The sequence below is a fragment of the Chinchilla lanigera genome, unplaced genomic scaffold (assembly GCF_000276665.1).
Source record: "Chinchilla lanigera isolate Chin_1 unplaced genomic scaffold, ChiLan1.0 scaffold00015, whole genome shotgun sequence".
Taxonomy (NCBI): domain Eukaryota; kingdom Metazoa; phylum Chordata; class Mammalia; order Rodentia; family Chinchillidae; genus Chinchilla; species Chinchilla lanigera.
This window is the reverse complement of record NW_004955416.1, coordinates 23,105,165-23,121,188: the sequence shown is the minus strand read 5'-3', so window position 1 is coordinate 23,121,188 and position 16,024 is coordinate 23,105,165. Positions and strand designations below refer to the sequence as shown.

The 16,024-nt window shown below is 39.7% G+C and overlaps 1 long non-coding RNA gene across 1 annotated transcript in view; it reads left to right on the top strand.

Annotated features, from left to right (window-relative positions):
* LOC102022916 overlaps nucleotides 1-16,024 on the top strand; it is a 31,573-nt gene that overhangs the window by 11,855 nt on the left and 3,694 nt on the right. The window contains exon 3 of the long non-coding RNA XR_001233353.1: nucleotides 11,195-12,357. This is a non-coding gene — a long non-coding RNA (uncharacterized LOC102022916). The remainder of the gene's footprint in view (nucleotides 1-11,194; nucleotides 12,358-16,024) is intronic.

The following is a 16,024-nucleotide window of genomic DNA, read 5'->3' as shown; positions in this document are numbered from 1 at the left end:
AAAAAAAAAAAAAAAACATTTAAAGAGGCATGGTTAAAAATCACCTGTACTCTAAAATCCATATTTGAGCTTCCACTGGTTTATTTTTTACTAATCTAAAGTTCTTCAACTTTATTTCTCATTTTTGCCAAAGCCAGAATGATCAAAAATATCATGAAGGGCTGTGTACTTTCCAGCTCCCATTTGCAATCTCCAGAGAGTTGAAAAGCTTCATCTGTCCATCTGAAGGCCTTGGTTAGGATCCAAACTGAGTCTGAACTCTAGATACTTGAGGGTGACCCGTTACTGTGTTAAGTCCAAACGGGCCACTGAGTACCCTCGGGGCCACTCTGTCATTGTTTATTCTGGGAACTTATAAATGTTCTTAACATCTCAAATTATAAAGATAGGAACATTTTCTATCTCTCAGTCTTGTCATTTATGTCTCTCCTGCCTTGGGTGTTGGCCATGTCCCTAAGCATCCACTTAGTAAAATGATCAGCAGTGCTGAAAGGGTAATGCACTCTTCTCTGAAGCCACATTTCTCAGCCCTCGCAGTTCTCAAGGGACAATGGGAAATGCACTCGATAAAACTGTTATAAAGACTCATGCAGATTCAAATATGGTTATCCTTTAAGTCAAGCTATGTATCCATATGCTCAGTGAAATAAAACATCACTTTCTTGTGATATGGTAGAAATATTGCACATTATATGCATGTCATGCTCTTAGGATATTATTTTTACAGTGCAAAAATTCAATGACTACTTATTTATATATATGTACATCTGTATGGTTATTCTGGACAGGGAAGGTATATCAAAGTCCTAAGAATGAAAAAAGAAGTCCTAATGAAGAATATTTGGGTTACTTAGTTATCAGGGCCTCAACTGTGAGAATAAGAGAAAAATAGAATGAAATGGCACTAAGAACCCTTTCGAAGAGAAAAGACACTATATGTTTATGAAGCAACCACTAAGCTCACAACTGCTACATAGGTATATGTCATTCTTGCTGTTATACTGCCAAAGAGGATCCTGAAACTTAAACAGTAAATAACAGAGTTAGAATTAACCCCTAAGTGTATCTAACTGGGTGTAAAGCAGTCTTATTTTTTCTGTATTTCATTCAAAGAAGTAGCAATGGTACGAACAAGATTTAAGTATAACTGCTGAGAGCCAGTTTGTTCTTGGAGTTGGTTGAATGATGATTTGATTAACAGACAGGGCAGCTTATGCTACATGATAAGTGGAGACATCAACAATACAGTGAGACACATCACACTGTACCTTAGGAGAGAGTTTGGTCCTGGAGATATGGATGGGACTGCTACATCTGTTTGGTTGATAATATGAAAAGAATTGCACCAAGAGAGATTAGAAACAAAATCTAAGTAATAATGGTGGTAAAAAGGAGAAAGGAGACACAAATCTTTGTAAGCATCATGGAAGATTATAAACATCATGGAAGTTATATTTTTCTATTATTTTTATAGTAGGGATTTGGGTACAAAGCGTAAGGAGGTGATATTTCAAAGTTCTGTTAGGCTTTCTTTGTGCAAGTAAAAGCAGAACAAAGTAGAAAATGCCTTTATTGTGGGCATGGAAAGGACCCCAGCAAGAAAGAGAGACTTGGAGCTTCTGAGGGCCTGGCCAGGGGAACAAAGGGTATGTAGAGCCAGGCTGGGGGTGGGGTTTATGGGATTGTCTGTGAGACTTGGCAGGCAGTGATTGGACTGAAGGGGTGAAGAAGAGGGAAACAGGATGTTGAAAAAAGGAAGTAGGAAGTTGTAATATGACTGGGGAGGAGGAAGGCAGAGCCTGACACATAGCCTCCAGTGGGCTGTGCCATAACAGCTTGCCAACATGATGACTTAGCAGAATTTTTATTAAGCTGGAAAACCTATCAACTTTCATATCTCCAAGTTCTGTAGAGTGCCAGTGGAAATTATTTTTTCCTCAATGGAAAAAATGAAGGTCCATATTTAATCAAACTGAGTGGATTTTTAGTTCAGTGAATCTGAGCAGGTGCCTTACCATGTTTATTTGGCTATATTAATCTTGAAACAAAAATGGGGATATGGCATAACACATTTCTTATCTTCCTGGACCAAGGAGCCAAGAATTCTCAAAGTATTTTTTGTTAGTAAAATTATTAGGGGAAAAAAATCAAGAAAGAGGGAATAACGGTGGAATATTGGAGATGGCAGGATACCTTGAATAACGTAAGTGTTAGTAGGAGATAAAGAAATCAGGAAAAAGGCCTTAAGGGTAAGAGGAAGGACTTTGAGTTAGAAATAACTGCAGAAAGATAAAAAGAACTAAGAAGGACCAACAGAGACAGACACTGAAGGAATGAATACTTTGGAGTATAACTATCATTACCTGGAACTCTTGAGATATGAGGTAGGTCTGAGACGCTTGACTGTAGAACTATGAACAAAAGCACAACGACTGCACATGTTGCTAATGGAAATACTGAAGCCAGTATCCATCCAGGGTAAGTAGGTTGTTTGCACATCTGGTTGCAGAAATACAGTAATTGGTAAATTCAGGCTGAAAACAGATTTAAGAGATGTGGGAATATGGTAAGAATATTAAAAAACTTGGGTGACATAAACTGCAGTGTTTCAGTGTCTGACTATGGCCTGAGTCAAGAGACACATGAAGACAGGCCAGGGAACTAGAAATTAGGGAGGGTGATGAGAAGGTTGTCACATAATCACATAAGTAGTAAAGGGAAAGGAAATTGGGACTAAAGAAGACGCTGCTGAGAGTTTGGAGGTGAGATATTTCCGAAGTTCATTCATTCATTCATTCCTTCATCCATTCACACATTGAACAGAGCTGTATGTCAAGCATGTGCTAAACTATATGATCTGTTATGACCAGAATGGACCAAGCACTGGAGAAATAACACTCACAGGCATAAGGTAATAAGTACAAATTCTAGCTGGTGCTTAGAGATGGAGAATTTAAACCCAGTGCAATAAATGATGTCCTAGAGAAGCTCAAACTGAAATCCTTTGACCCCTGCTGACTACCCCTCATGAGAATTGTCCACAACTCTCTTTTCTTAAGGTTATATCTTTCTGTTCTTTAGTCTTGCTACTTTTAATGACACTTTCTGACAAACCCAACCTGGCAATGCTTTTCTCCTTAGTATTGAGCTTCGAGGGGCGTAAGATGAAGCTTTGAATCATTACTCCATTTCTAAATTTATTAGTAAATTTGTCATAATGACAGTATATATGTCCAGTCATTTAGTAATTTTGAACCCTTAGACTAACATTATTACATAGTGCTCCATAACTACTCAAAGCAGGTAATGTATCCTCCTACCTCCATTCAAGAACAAAAAGATTTGGAGAGCTTAACAGTTCATGGAAAATCCCATAATTGATATATCAGAGCTCAAAGAGCAGAGCTAAGTGTGCTGGTCCCATATGTAATTGTCACTACAGTACTGTAACGGTGGTAGCAGAAAAGTGGAACACTTGGGATCATTCACTGGGTGCCCAAATGAAGAAACACATACATTTTTAAGTGTTTGATTTATTGACGGTGCACACACTTCCCAACGCATGGATTTACTTGGAAGTGTGACTGTTATCTAGAAACAAAGAAAAATAGAACCAGGAAGTATGAAATTACAGCATATCTATCCTGGTTCTCCACATTTCCTCAGGCATCCACTTTATTTGACTTCCCTATGTGCTATTGTTAAGCAGAAAGAGAGAGAGCTTCATCTTAGATCAGAAGCAGCAAAGATAAAAGCTATAGGATGTAAAATCATTCCTCAAGACAACCAGACAAGCTTTGTTGAGGAAGACAAAGCTGCTCTTTGGGGACAGGAAGTGAGAAAAGGAAGTCTTGCCTCACTGTGAACTTCAGATGTGCGTGGCCCTAGACTTGGAAGGGGAGACTTGGGGCTCCTGTCCTCACTTCTGTCAAAAATAACTAAGTCACTTTGCTCAGATTTGGACATCACAGCACCTTGATTTTTGTGTTTTCTTAGGCAAAATACACTAGTAGCATTGTGACTGATCCTAGAGCTCTATGAAATGAAAGAACAAAATAAAACCTACCCTATTTCCCGGCTGTCTCCTGAAAGAGAATTACTAAGGAAAGAGAAGAACAGATGATTACTATCTTGTGGTATTGGGAAAGACCATAAAGTCAGCCTGGAAACTGAGGCCAAACAAGCTTAATTTCCACACAAGTAAATTTTTGCAATGCCATCACGTTTTTATTTATGTTTTGTTTTGTTCTTAATCCAACAGTGAGAGGCAAAGTAGCTCTACTTACCTATCTCAGGTCTTCTAACCCAATCTAGAAAGAGCCTCTCTGTCCTGGCCCGGATATGCAGAGATTCAGCTGAAAATTCACAACCAGCCAGTTAGGCCTGATTATCTCTTCTCTGGATGTTAGAAAGTTTATAAAATTTAAATTTATTTAACCACGAGGCACGCAGACATCAGAACATTTAGCAGAATCCAATGACCAGAGTACTGACCTTCAGAGTAGAAGGGGAAAAATAGCTCAAAGAGATCACATGACCAATGTTCTGCCAATAAAACATCCACTGACAGGTAAAAGGCAGCTGATGTTTAGATCTTATCTCTGGGAACTCTATATATTTATGAGTGTTTATTTCATTAGGCCATTACCAGGGACAGAAAAAGGGCACATTTTATGGGTTGAAAAATTCCCACAAGAGTCACAAACTCAGAAATTAGATATGGAAAAACCATGTTCTGTTACACTGGGCCATTTCCCTTTGGCTTGGTCTCTGTGACCCATCCCTACACCCGTACCAAGTTTGATCCAGTGAAGCCTGACCCATGCTCTAGGGTGTCTCCCTCTTCCCTTGAGGTGTCTTTTCCCAGCTGGAATACTTTTCTGATACACTATATGGATTGCTATCTCAAGAATTCATCAGACAAATAAAGAGACCAGGAATGCTTTAAGCCACATTCTCTTTTGCAAAATGAGAAAATTCAAAGACTCTGTCAAAAGCCTCGGTTTCCAAAGAGTAAAAAAATGCCCCCATAAAAGTGTAACAGTGAATTAAACAGGAAAAGTAAGACATATTTCTCTCTTGAAGTCTACCCATGAGAAACAATGCAGATCCCATTTAGAGCATGTTATTGTGATAAAAATTCAGCACACAAGAGGGAGATAGGTAAACTTCTAATGGGCACTAAAAACCCCAAAGGAGATCCACTCTTTAAACTTCCATGATTGGACCATCTGGTGTCCTCAAGAGCATCTTAGTTTTGTTAAGCATCAACAGCTGTAAATGAAGTACACCCAGATCTATTTACACAGGACCCACACACAGTAATGCTCCGAAGACAGAAGTGCCCAGAGCCCTTCCTGACACGAGCATAAAAAATCTTGTAAAATATACGTATGTGTTCTTTAATATTCAACACTCATTTTGGACATGATTCTGTTCATAACAGTGTCACTAGTTTTGCTAATTACAAAGGTACTACTTCACTATTAGGTAGGATAAAAGGTGAAATCAGGAGGAAAAGTTTCAATCAGGGACTCTTGCTCTGGATAGTTTAATCATGGAAATGTAAAAGGGAGAGCTCCTCTGAGAATTTGAGTGCTGATTAGAAGTTGGCTTTCTCCTTTTTACATGCTGCATGCTTATCAGCATGACATGTTCTAAATAGGACCTCTGTAGTTTCTCCTGCATGAACTTCAGGAGAATGCCACAGAATTTGATTTTACGTCATGAATTAAATGCTATGTTTTATAGGAACATTTTTACTTTGTAGGATGTAGACCTTTACAATCATCTTTGAATTTTCTCTCTTGTTCTTTTTTTTAAAAATTTCTTTTTCTCTCTTGTTTTTAAAGTGAACACTGGTAGAAATCTGTACATACTATTAGTGTTCTTTTCTCCTAAACCAAGTGAGTTCCATGGGTGAATATTTCATTTAGTGGCTGTTATTCATTAGGAGGGAGAGATCAGTCATGGCTGAGGAGGGGACATAATTTGACAGCAAGTTACTTAGTAGTTGCTGGGGGAAAATAGCTCGAGCAACCAAATGCTGAAAATGCAGTGTTGAATAAGTTCTCAAGGATCCATGAAGTGAACTTTCTAAAGAAAAAGGCAGATACTGTGTAAACAGAAGATACATAAAAGACTCCAAATTTTAATGTGCAGAAAGTCAACAAAGTTTGGTATGGTGAAAAAACAAGGAGAGTGGGAAAAGGTAAATTTGCAGATAGGGAAGTAAGAAAAGACGTCGCTCAGAAAATGATACATAAACTGAGATGCAACTGAACAGAAGGATCTAGCCAACATCTGCATGAAGGAGAAATGCTGTGGTCGTCACATGTACCCAAGATCACAAGGCAAGAAGAACACGGAGGAAGCTCTTTAGAAATTGCTGGACTTTTCTGTGGCTGTAGCCCAGGCAGAAACTGTAGGAGGTTGGGTGGTTTTCAATGGGTGAGTCTGCAGAACAGACAGGACAAGGCCTTGGCCTTGAAAAGGGAAAAGTGTACAAGCAAATGGCTTAAACAGAGGTTGTGTGAAGTGGGGAAGCCAAGCTGGGGACAGGTACAGCCGATCGGGTGTGCCAGGCACAGGGTGATGGGAGGGGAGAATCGAGATGTCCTGTATGCACCTTTTTCTTCTAAGTATAATGCTTATGACACCTCTGAGGCTGTCTTCCCCTACATGTATCATACAATACGAGGTTGGGACAAAATGATAGGATTCACATTCTTCATTAAGAAGATCTCCTATCTCCTTAATTGAGAAGCAGAATTAGTAGTGGATGTGGAAACACAGACACAAAAGCAATAACTGAGGAGTGGAATCTACAAAAAGGGATCTTGTGAGGGGATAGTTACTCTCTCTGCCCCCAGAAATTGAAAAGTTTATTTGAAGTTAAAAAATAAACAGCTCTACAGACACTGAAAAGTGTGGATCTTGCATCAGGTTGAGAAAGGAGAAGGGATTTAAAGGAGCTGAGTATGTAACAAAGAGAAAACTTGCAGGTATGAGAGAAGAGAGTCAGTCAGGGCAGGTTAAGTTCCTCAAAGTGACCAAGGCAGAGATGTCTCTGAAGGGAAACTGAATACTGGGGAACCTTGAATTCACTTCTGGGTTTGGTCTTCATCTGCAAACAAAGATGAACACAAAGTGGGCTTTAGGAAGTCACCCTAGTGGGGTCAGATGGAAGGCAGGATTGTGATAGACAGACAGCAGGCATCTTCCATCCTCTAGTAGTCAACCTTACAATGCCAATCCTTGAGCAATCAGGATGATTCCAGAAGTCAGCATATGAATTCCCAGGGATGGTGAGCTGTGTTCCCATAGTAACCCAAGCACCGATGGAGAAAGACTATCATCATATCTTATAGCTGTATAAATACAAGTCAGGAATGAGCAAACATGGCTATTTTATTAGTCAATGCCTAATCTTGGGTTGGAAAAGCCTTCTGGCTGCTATTTTCTCCTACCATGCACATACTGTGGTTTGGCACTTTGGGATTTCCAAAATAAACCACTTTATAAACTTTTATCTGTAGGCTCAACCTGCTAACAGAGTCCCAGATTACAGATGATGAATGTGCATTTTTTTTGTGGCAGTCAAGTTCACATTCTTCAAAAATAAAATACTGCCACTTGTTAATAAGCTAAAATAAGCATCTACAGTTTCCTGAAATTTTTCAAAAGTGCATCAGCAATTATATTTGAATTATAAAGTCAGCTTAAATTCGAGGCCAGACTGAATTCCAAGGCTGATCCACAGAAGCACTTTCAAGTCCAAAGGCTGCAGCTGGCCAAGCAAGGAAAGCAGGGTTCTCTGTGAGGACAGATTGAGTAAGTTGTTGACAACGACCTTAGGATTGAGTATTGTTCTGAGATTAGTTTAAAGAGAAAAATAAAAGTTTCCTCAAACCCTGGATCATTTATTAACTGAGGGTAAGCCTGATACAGTTCCCAGCCCAGAAACAGAAGTTCAAATTCTGACACCCAGGGACATCCACTTCCAAGCGCAGCTCAGTTCCAACAACAGCGGATCTGAGGCAGGAACAAGATGAATTCCATTTTAACTACAGATTTCAGTGGAGATGATTTAGAAAAGGAAAGAAAACAACATTCTTAGGCAAGGAAACTGAAATCAATGCACCCATGATGACAGATTCAATTGGAGAAGGAAGAAAGTTCCTGGGTGTATCCACAACATTTCCCTTGGCTTACGATGATATTTGCAGGGAGAATCAATTTAATATCTACTCAGCTAGTGCTAGAACTACATTTGGGTTGCTTTACCCAGGAGAAATGTTAGATTTGTCTCACTGTGAGTGATCACCTGGCTCTACCTTGATCCACTACAAACGGGCCAGGAGAGGACTGTAAGTTCCATAAACTGGTTCTGTCTCACAGTGAGAGAGAAAACCACAGAGCAGTGATGGGAACACATTCAGGGTTGTTATTGTTATCAAAAGGAATCCAAAGTCTTCTTATTAATTGTGATTTATTACCTCCCTAATTAAAGCAGAATATTTGCTATTTGGAAACTTTGATTTGCTATTCCAGTCTTCGATGTGGAATGCTAACAAACTCTAACAGTGACCCATCAGAACAAATATAGATTTGAGCAACAAATATCCTCCACTCTCTGCTCTCGGACTATTTTATTTTATTTTATATTAGTATTCCTATTTTAATTTGCAGTTGTGGGGGTTGATCCCAGAACCTTTGCATTTGGCCACATCCTTAGCCCTTTTTCTGTATTTTATTTTGAGACAAGGTCTCTCTAAGCTGTTGGATTCACCAGGCTGAGCTTGAATTTGCAGTCCTTCTCACTTAGGTTCCCAGCCTACTAGGATTACAGCCATGTGTCCCTACCCCAGGCTTTATTTATATTAGTGTATTTTAATTGGTAAAAACAGGTTTTATGATGAAATTACAAGTAGTAACTAACTTCATTCTTCACAAAGGCCCGTGCAAACAATGTGACCAGCTGACAAATCCATTCTCTTGAAGGAAGTCAGAAAATTCTAACAAGTCTTAGTGCTTGCTTTGCTTCAGCTCTGGCTATTGTCCCTACCTTACTGAAGTTGTTAAAATCTCAAAGTCTGTCCAGAGATCAAGGCTCGCTAGATGCAGTAGTTTGTTCGTTTGTTTTTCTTTTCACAATTCTTTTCTTTTAATAAAAGTTTCTTTAACACAAGATTAATCCAGAGTATGTTAAAATGCACACAGCTGCTAGTGTTTTGTAAGTGGGCACACCTCTGTACAAACCTCTTCTGGTATTTGGCAGAAGTACTTTGATTCCCAAATGATGGGTTTGCTCCTGCTTGAATTAATTTTGGAGGTAACTGGGGCAACGTTTGGTGAAAGGCCTGTAAAATAGGTCACCTACTACAAGTGTAAGAAGAGAAGTTAGTCAAAGGGTAGCCAGGAGCAAGGACATATCACAATTCCAAGAGAAAAGGATTTAGTGATTGTTACACAAGGAAACTGTGTCCAAAGACCCTTTCAAAAGGCTGAAGAAAGAGGTCTTTGTTGGTGGGAGCGATTGAATCTGCCTCCCTTACCTTCTTTTACACATCACGTATCCTGTGACACACCGAGCACACCGTTTAGGGAGGTGAACGTCATGTGACACCGCTTAATAAACACAAAGACATGAGGTTGGTGTTCTGTTCCACTCCTGCCCTACTTGCTGTACCACACATCATGCCTCAAATGAGCCCTGTTCTGAGCTTGGCTAATGCCAGGCACAGGTGAATGAACTGAGTTCTGTCCTTAGGACCCACTTGGAATAGCATCAATTATTTTTCTTAAGCCAATCTGTTATTCCACCCTTACTTTTATTACCTGATTTCCCTGTTTCTCAGAAGACAGCTGAGCTTAGGAAATGGACATATTTTGACCTCTGTTCTATCATTCAGGGAAAAATCATTTCCAAAACATCATTTACAGTGGACCATACAAATGTCTGTTTATCAAAGATTATTTTTTAAAAAGGGTGTAATCTTCTTTTTGCAACTGACTTTAAAAAATATATGTATGTTGAACAACATGTATTGCTTGAGCTGGTTCTTATCTAGTTTTCAAGTTTATTATGGGTGATGATCAAGGGCATGTTCTTACCCTTTTAGGGGAGAAGTACAGTTACAGATTATGTGAATAATTCCTAAAAGTTAATATTTAGGCAAACTCTCATTACACACTCTTCAAATTACTGTTTTGTTCCATGTAACCCCTTCACATGCTCAGCACATTTAGCCTATGATTTTGATCAATTATTTTTACACTGTAAGAAACGCTAGTATAATTGTTGTACAGTTGATACAACTCAGGGACATGGAGCTGTAGGACCTGTCCAAGATCAGGCAGCAAACTGCATCAGAAACTCGTGGGATGTGTTTCTAAAGAGCTGACCAAGTCCAGTAAAATACAAAACATTTTCCTTTTAGGACATATTACAAACTTAGCCTCAGCAATGAAAAAAGGAAAAATATCAAATAATTTAGTTACAACTCTCATGATTAAACAATTCGCCACAGAAAAACACTTTGCCAGAGAATGTTTTAGCATCAACCAAGCAAAGCGGCAGTATGGCGTTTCTCAACTGGGAGAGGTTTTACCTTCTCCCCAGAGACAATTTGTCCCTGTCTGTAAGCATTTGTAGTGGTCACAGCTGGGGAGGGGGAAAGTTCTCCTGGCATGCAGTGGTCAGGAGCCAGGGACTCTGATAAATATCTTGCAGTGCAAAGGACTGGCCCCTTCAACAAAGAATTGTCTGGCCAAAATATCAAGGTGGCTGAGTCTGATAAACCCAGTGATGGTCTACTTCACTGATATGTTTGCCAAAAAATGTTTGAAAAATAAAATAATTTTTAAAACAAAGGTACTGTACAACTGAACTTTGAAGTATTTAGTGGAAGAATAAGTATTTATTAACCATTGGACCGTTACCTCATTGGAATCTAGAATATGTCATTTTGAGATTTTAAAAGCGACCTACTGTTGGTAGTGGTTCCCCAGGGAATACTTCCTGTGGGCCTATAATTTAGTGAAGATTCCAGAGTGAGAGTGACACAGGAAATACTTGCCCTGTGTCAGAAAATCTTGCTGTCATGATAAACTTCCTAAGAATGCAAGTTGTACGTCTTCCCAATGAGCCTGCATTTTCTAAGCTCTTTCTTTGGCCTTGTTTTAATTGCAGAGGTCTTGCAAACAATTCTGGGATAAGATGTGGCAGAACTTGAGCCTGATCATGGGACTCTTCTGATTCATCTCTTTCCGGTGCAGACTGAGAGCACTTACAAGAATGGGAGATAAAAGAAGGGCTTAGTCCCAAAGCCCTCTGAAAGTTTGGATTTTGTTAAGAAAGACAAAAAGGACATCAATTAAAGACTGCTATGGAGTATATTTCAAATGCTCATATTTTTGCTCCATTCCAGTAAAGGTTTCTCTCCAAAGAAATTTGGTCCCGAGGAAGAATAAAAGAATGGATGATATTTTATTGTCTCTTGGAGATGTTGGAAATACTTCACTCCTACATGTCTGGGGTTGTTTTCATCTTGCCAAGTACTTTGATATTTGTGAATATGGCTACATGGCTTGAAACAAGAGCAGTGATAACTCATACTAATTATTTAGCTTGTATTTTAATGCCTGACAAGAGAGAAAAGAACTTTTTCTTCCACGATTCTGGTTGTAAAAATTAAGAAGCTCAAGGGGAAGTGGAAGATCTGTGTTCTTAAAAAGTTTCCAACTCACAGATTTCTTGGATCTAAACCAATGAGAGCTTCCTGCAAATAGGGATCTCACCTCTGCTGACTTCTAGGCTCCGCAAAGCAGCTCAGATTGGGGGCTGCTGCATAAGTCCCACCACTCCCAAGCCTGTCTGCCAATGGACATCAGCAATGAGTCTGGATTAGAAAGAAGCTGATCTGCTCCTCCCCCATGCTCTTCTTTTCCATTCAAGATGAAAGTCTAACGTATCAGCACTCCCCTTGCTACATTCCGACAGAAGCAATCTAAATTAGAGTCAAGGAGTGTGATGTTAAATATCTGGAATCTCAGACAGACAAAATGTGATGTGCTAGAATATACATGGAACATAATGAAATGATCTGGAATACAGAATTAAACAATGAGGCTGGCTTAAGGGTAAGGACTAAATAACCACGGTGCTTTATTTGATGCACATGTTCCTTTGAAGTGGGTCCAAAATAACAACTCATTGCCTGATCCTCAGTTTGCACCTTGGCAGGTCCAAGTATCTTTTGAAAATGCGAAGGGAAGCCTAGAGAGAAAACAGTCTGATGAAGTCCATCTCAAAGGACAGCACAGAAGATCTTAGGAGATGTCAAAAACACTCTGGTTAGTACTCTTTCTCTGTAAGTGCAGCTACTCTGCCAAGCTGGTCATATTCAGCAGGATATTTATGATTATCCCACTCCCATAGCAGATTTTCTAGAGGGCTCCAGAATGATGATCTTCTTTGTGAAGGATTTAGATGTCAAGGTTAGGCCTTGGCAAAACTCAGTCATCAGCTTGAGACCTGCCTTTCCTCTTGCCAAGGGGGTTAAACCTCTTTTGGAGGGCTATAGGGGTGGCTCAGTGGTACAACATTTACCTGAGGTGTGTGAAGTCCTTGGTTCAATCTCCAGCAGTGCAAAAGCAAAACAAAAAGCAAACTTTTTCTCTGTCAGAAAATAAACCCCATATTGAAAGTATACTTTTCACCGATTGTCTTCAGAAGGGATATGTTTAACTTGGTGACCAATGGTTGATATTAAGTTTATTTTGACCTTCTCATGAGTTTGTGCCAAAATTCAGAGTATAGTATTATAGAATCTACAAAAGAATTATATTTTCTCAAAGAGAAAATGAGCAATATAGAATCCTCCTCCTTAAATCCTGTCCTTCACAGAAATACAAACTATATCATACTACAACATAAACACCTGTCACCAATTCCATTCACTGGGACAGAAGTCAGATGACAATATTAACAGATGTGTTTGTTGGCATTTGGCTTGTACTCTCTCAAACTTAGGTATTTTTTATGGGATCATTTCCTCCTTTTTTTCTAGAATGAGTTTCCTTCCTTAGTTAGCTTTGACAAAGCAGTGTTAAATATGGATTTTAGAACTGTATTAAAAATCCCAATTATATTAGCTCTTTCATTTTTCTCAACTTCAAAGCCATGCAGTATAGCACCTAAAGAGTAAAAGTATTTGAGGATGACTTGAGATTCATGATTTCTTTCTACATGGTTTATTCACAAATAATGAAAATTAAAAGAACAAAAAATAAGAATAAAGTTGAAGAAAATGTTGATAACCACATCCCTGATTAATTGCACGCCTTCAAAATTCAGTTCTGAAGGGAAAGAGATGTCAGCAGGATCCTCTAAGTGCCCAGCATCATTTCATCTCCACAATGAAGCTCCTACCTGTGAGGAACAAACATGGCAGAATAGGTCTTTTTCATCTGAAAGATGAAACTCTAGTTGCACACTGCTACTTCAAGAGTGGGATACACATGCCAAGACCAGGCAGTAGTCTTGGACTCTCTGCCTCCTTTTGAAATTTTCCCTAAGCCCTTTATGTATCTTCTGGGCCAGTCACCTAAATACTGATTCAGGATGTCTAGGATGGGGCCCGAGGCTCCACATCCTTGGTGAGTTCAGAGGTGATGCCAGAGCCACTGAACCAGGGTCTGTGCCTTTAGCAGCAAGGACTCTGTGAAAATCAATGAGCTGTGGTGACGTGAAAGAGGTTTAGAATAAGGGTCCAAGAGGACTGACCTCTATCAAAAATTAAACTTGGCTCCTCTAGAGAAATTCCTTCAGTGAATTGTGCAACCATTTGCAAAATGCTGCAGGGACTAGCTACCCTACTGCTTGTCTTTCCTTTCTTCACCACCAGGCGTGGGGGGGGGGTGGTCTCTGCCCAGACATAGGGCCACTAAAACTCACAGTTGTTTTGTTTGGACAGGCTGGTCTTGAAGTTTGAGCCTGCACAGAAAGGGCTTATCACCCACACCAGCCCTTCTGTGACAGCTGTTTTCTTTCCCAGCCCCAAGGCTCTGGTTAAAGGAAGGGGGAAAGGTTTACTGAGAGAGAAGCAGGGATATCAGCAAACTGGGGTAGATGCCTGATTTCCAGACTTGGAGGTTCACCTCCATCCCCCGTCCCAACATACCCAGATTCGATCCCTGCGCCAGAATAAGTATAGAATAACTAGTTGGATGAAGCTATCAGTTCTGTCCTAAAAGCTGGCGTAGATACATTCCTATAATAAAACTCGGAATTTCTATAAATTGCAAGCACTGGTTTCACGTCCTGCTGAGAAGTCTGCTTATGGACATATGCGTCCCCGATGGAACAACATATATCTCCCCAGCGTGAAGTTGGCCGTATGAAACCAGTGTGAGGTATATGAGTGCCACATCTAGGAGAACGGATAAAAATCAGGGTCGTTGTCAGCTGTATAAATTGACAGGAAGAGGAGCCTTCAGCGACTTCCTTTGGGGAAGGTCTGTCTTGTCCTGGTGAACTGCTCCCCCTGGTGGATCCAACGCTGCCATGTTTGCAAATCCGTTCTGTGAAGAGCAGCATGCTCCGGAGAGAGACCTGTGAGATTTCTGGTTTAAAGACAGATTCTCCAGAAAAAAAAAAGAAAAAAAAAAAAAAAAAAAAAACTAACTTCTGGGTGCCAAAAATATTTCGAACACTCCACTCAGCCTCTGGCTAATTCTGAGCGTGGCCCCTTCTGGGAATTGTGGAGTCTGGCTTCCCACACTGCCCTTGTCCCATGCACCCTCCATTATTATGATGGTTGTGAGGACGGTGGCTCTGTGCTGATTTGAGAGGGATGGAAAAACGCTTAAATTCTGCATTATATTTTATTTCCCTTTAAAAGTAATTCTGGACATTTTCAAGGGGAAAATGACCCACAGAGGAGGAACATTTTGTTTGAAATCATTTGTTTCTCTTACTTCCTGTCCTCTTCTGAGTCCTCTCTCTGAGGTGGTCGTGTCCACTGGGGATAATTTATGCTTAGGCCTCTTGTTCTACATATCTGCTCTCAAGATAAAGATAACTTCGATGATTTTCTGAGGAGAAAATTTCCCCCTTCGTTATATATTTGAGCGTGAATGTAAATTATTTATATTGTTGTTTTTGCTAGAAGTGTTTTCTGTGCGCCCTGCCATCTACTGAGATGGAGATTTTGCAGGTCAGGCAGCAATGAAAATCTATGGCGACTCTCCCGTTCTTTTGAAAATTGGGTGATGAGTCACACTGCAGCCTCAGTCCAAACAGTTTATACGCTAAATAAGGAGGTATTTTAAATATTTATTTAACAAGACATATTTTAAATAACCTACATATGTAAATAGAGCGTTCTTAGCCTGTACATTATTGCCAGGTTGGTGCTCATGTTCTGATATATAATTAATTACCAGTTTATTCCTCTGTAAACCGAAGCAGGGAATAATTCAAAGATGCCGGGTCACCGATGTCAGCAAAATTGTAATACCCTCTTGTTAGTGAGGTTGGTGACAGAGAAATTGAGCCTGTAAAATCTGTGACGGGGGTGCCAAAGTTCATCCGAAAGACAAGTCCTGATCCATATTTTCTTGCTCTCTCCAGACGGCTAGATGTTCCTTCTTTGTGCTATCTAGGTGAGCTCAGAATGCACATTTTCTAAGTTTAAAACAAACTCAGAAGCTGGGCACATTGTGATCTGTGCATTTGACAAGATAGTCACTGAAAATAGATACATATCTTGGAAATCTTAAGCATCACTGTTGCTTGTAGAAGCAGCAACAGCACAAATGCCAATCGTTTTAGCTCTCTCTTCACTGAAAATATCAATATTTTAATGCTTACGCAAAATCCAGGCATCCCTTTTTCACTTTTTTGACAGGAAAATAGAGACATAGATATGTCTTCTTTTCCATTTAAAATAGGTATATGTCTTTAAAATATTTCAGCTGAAAACTTCTAAAGAATAGTAGTTCTGGGTTTCAAACTGTT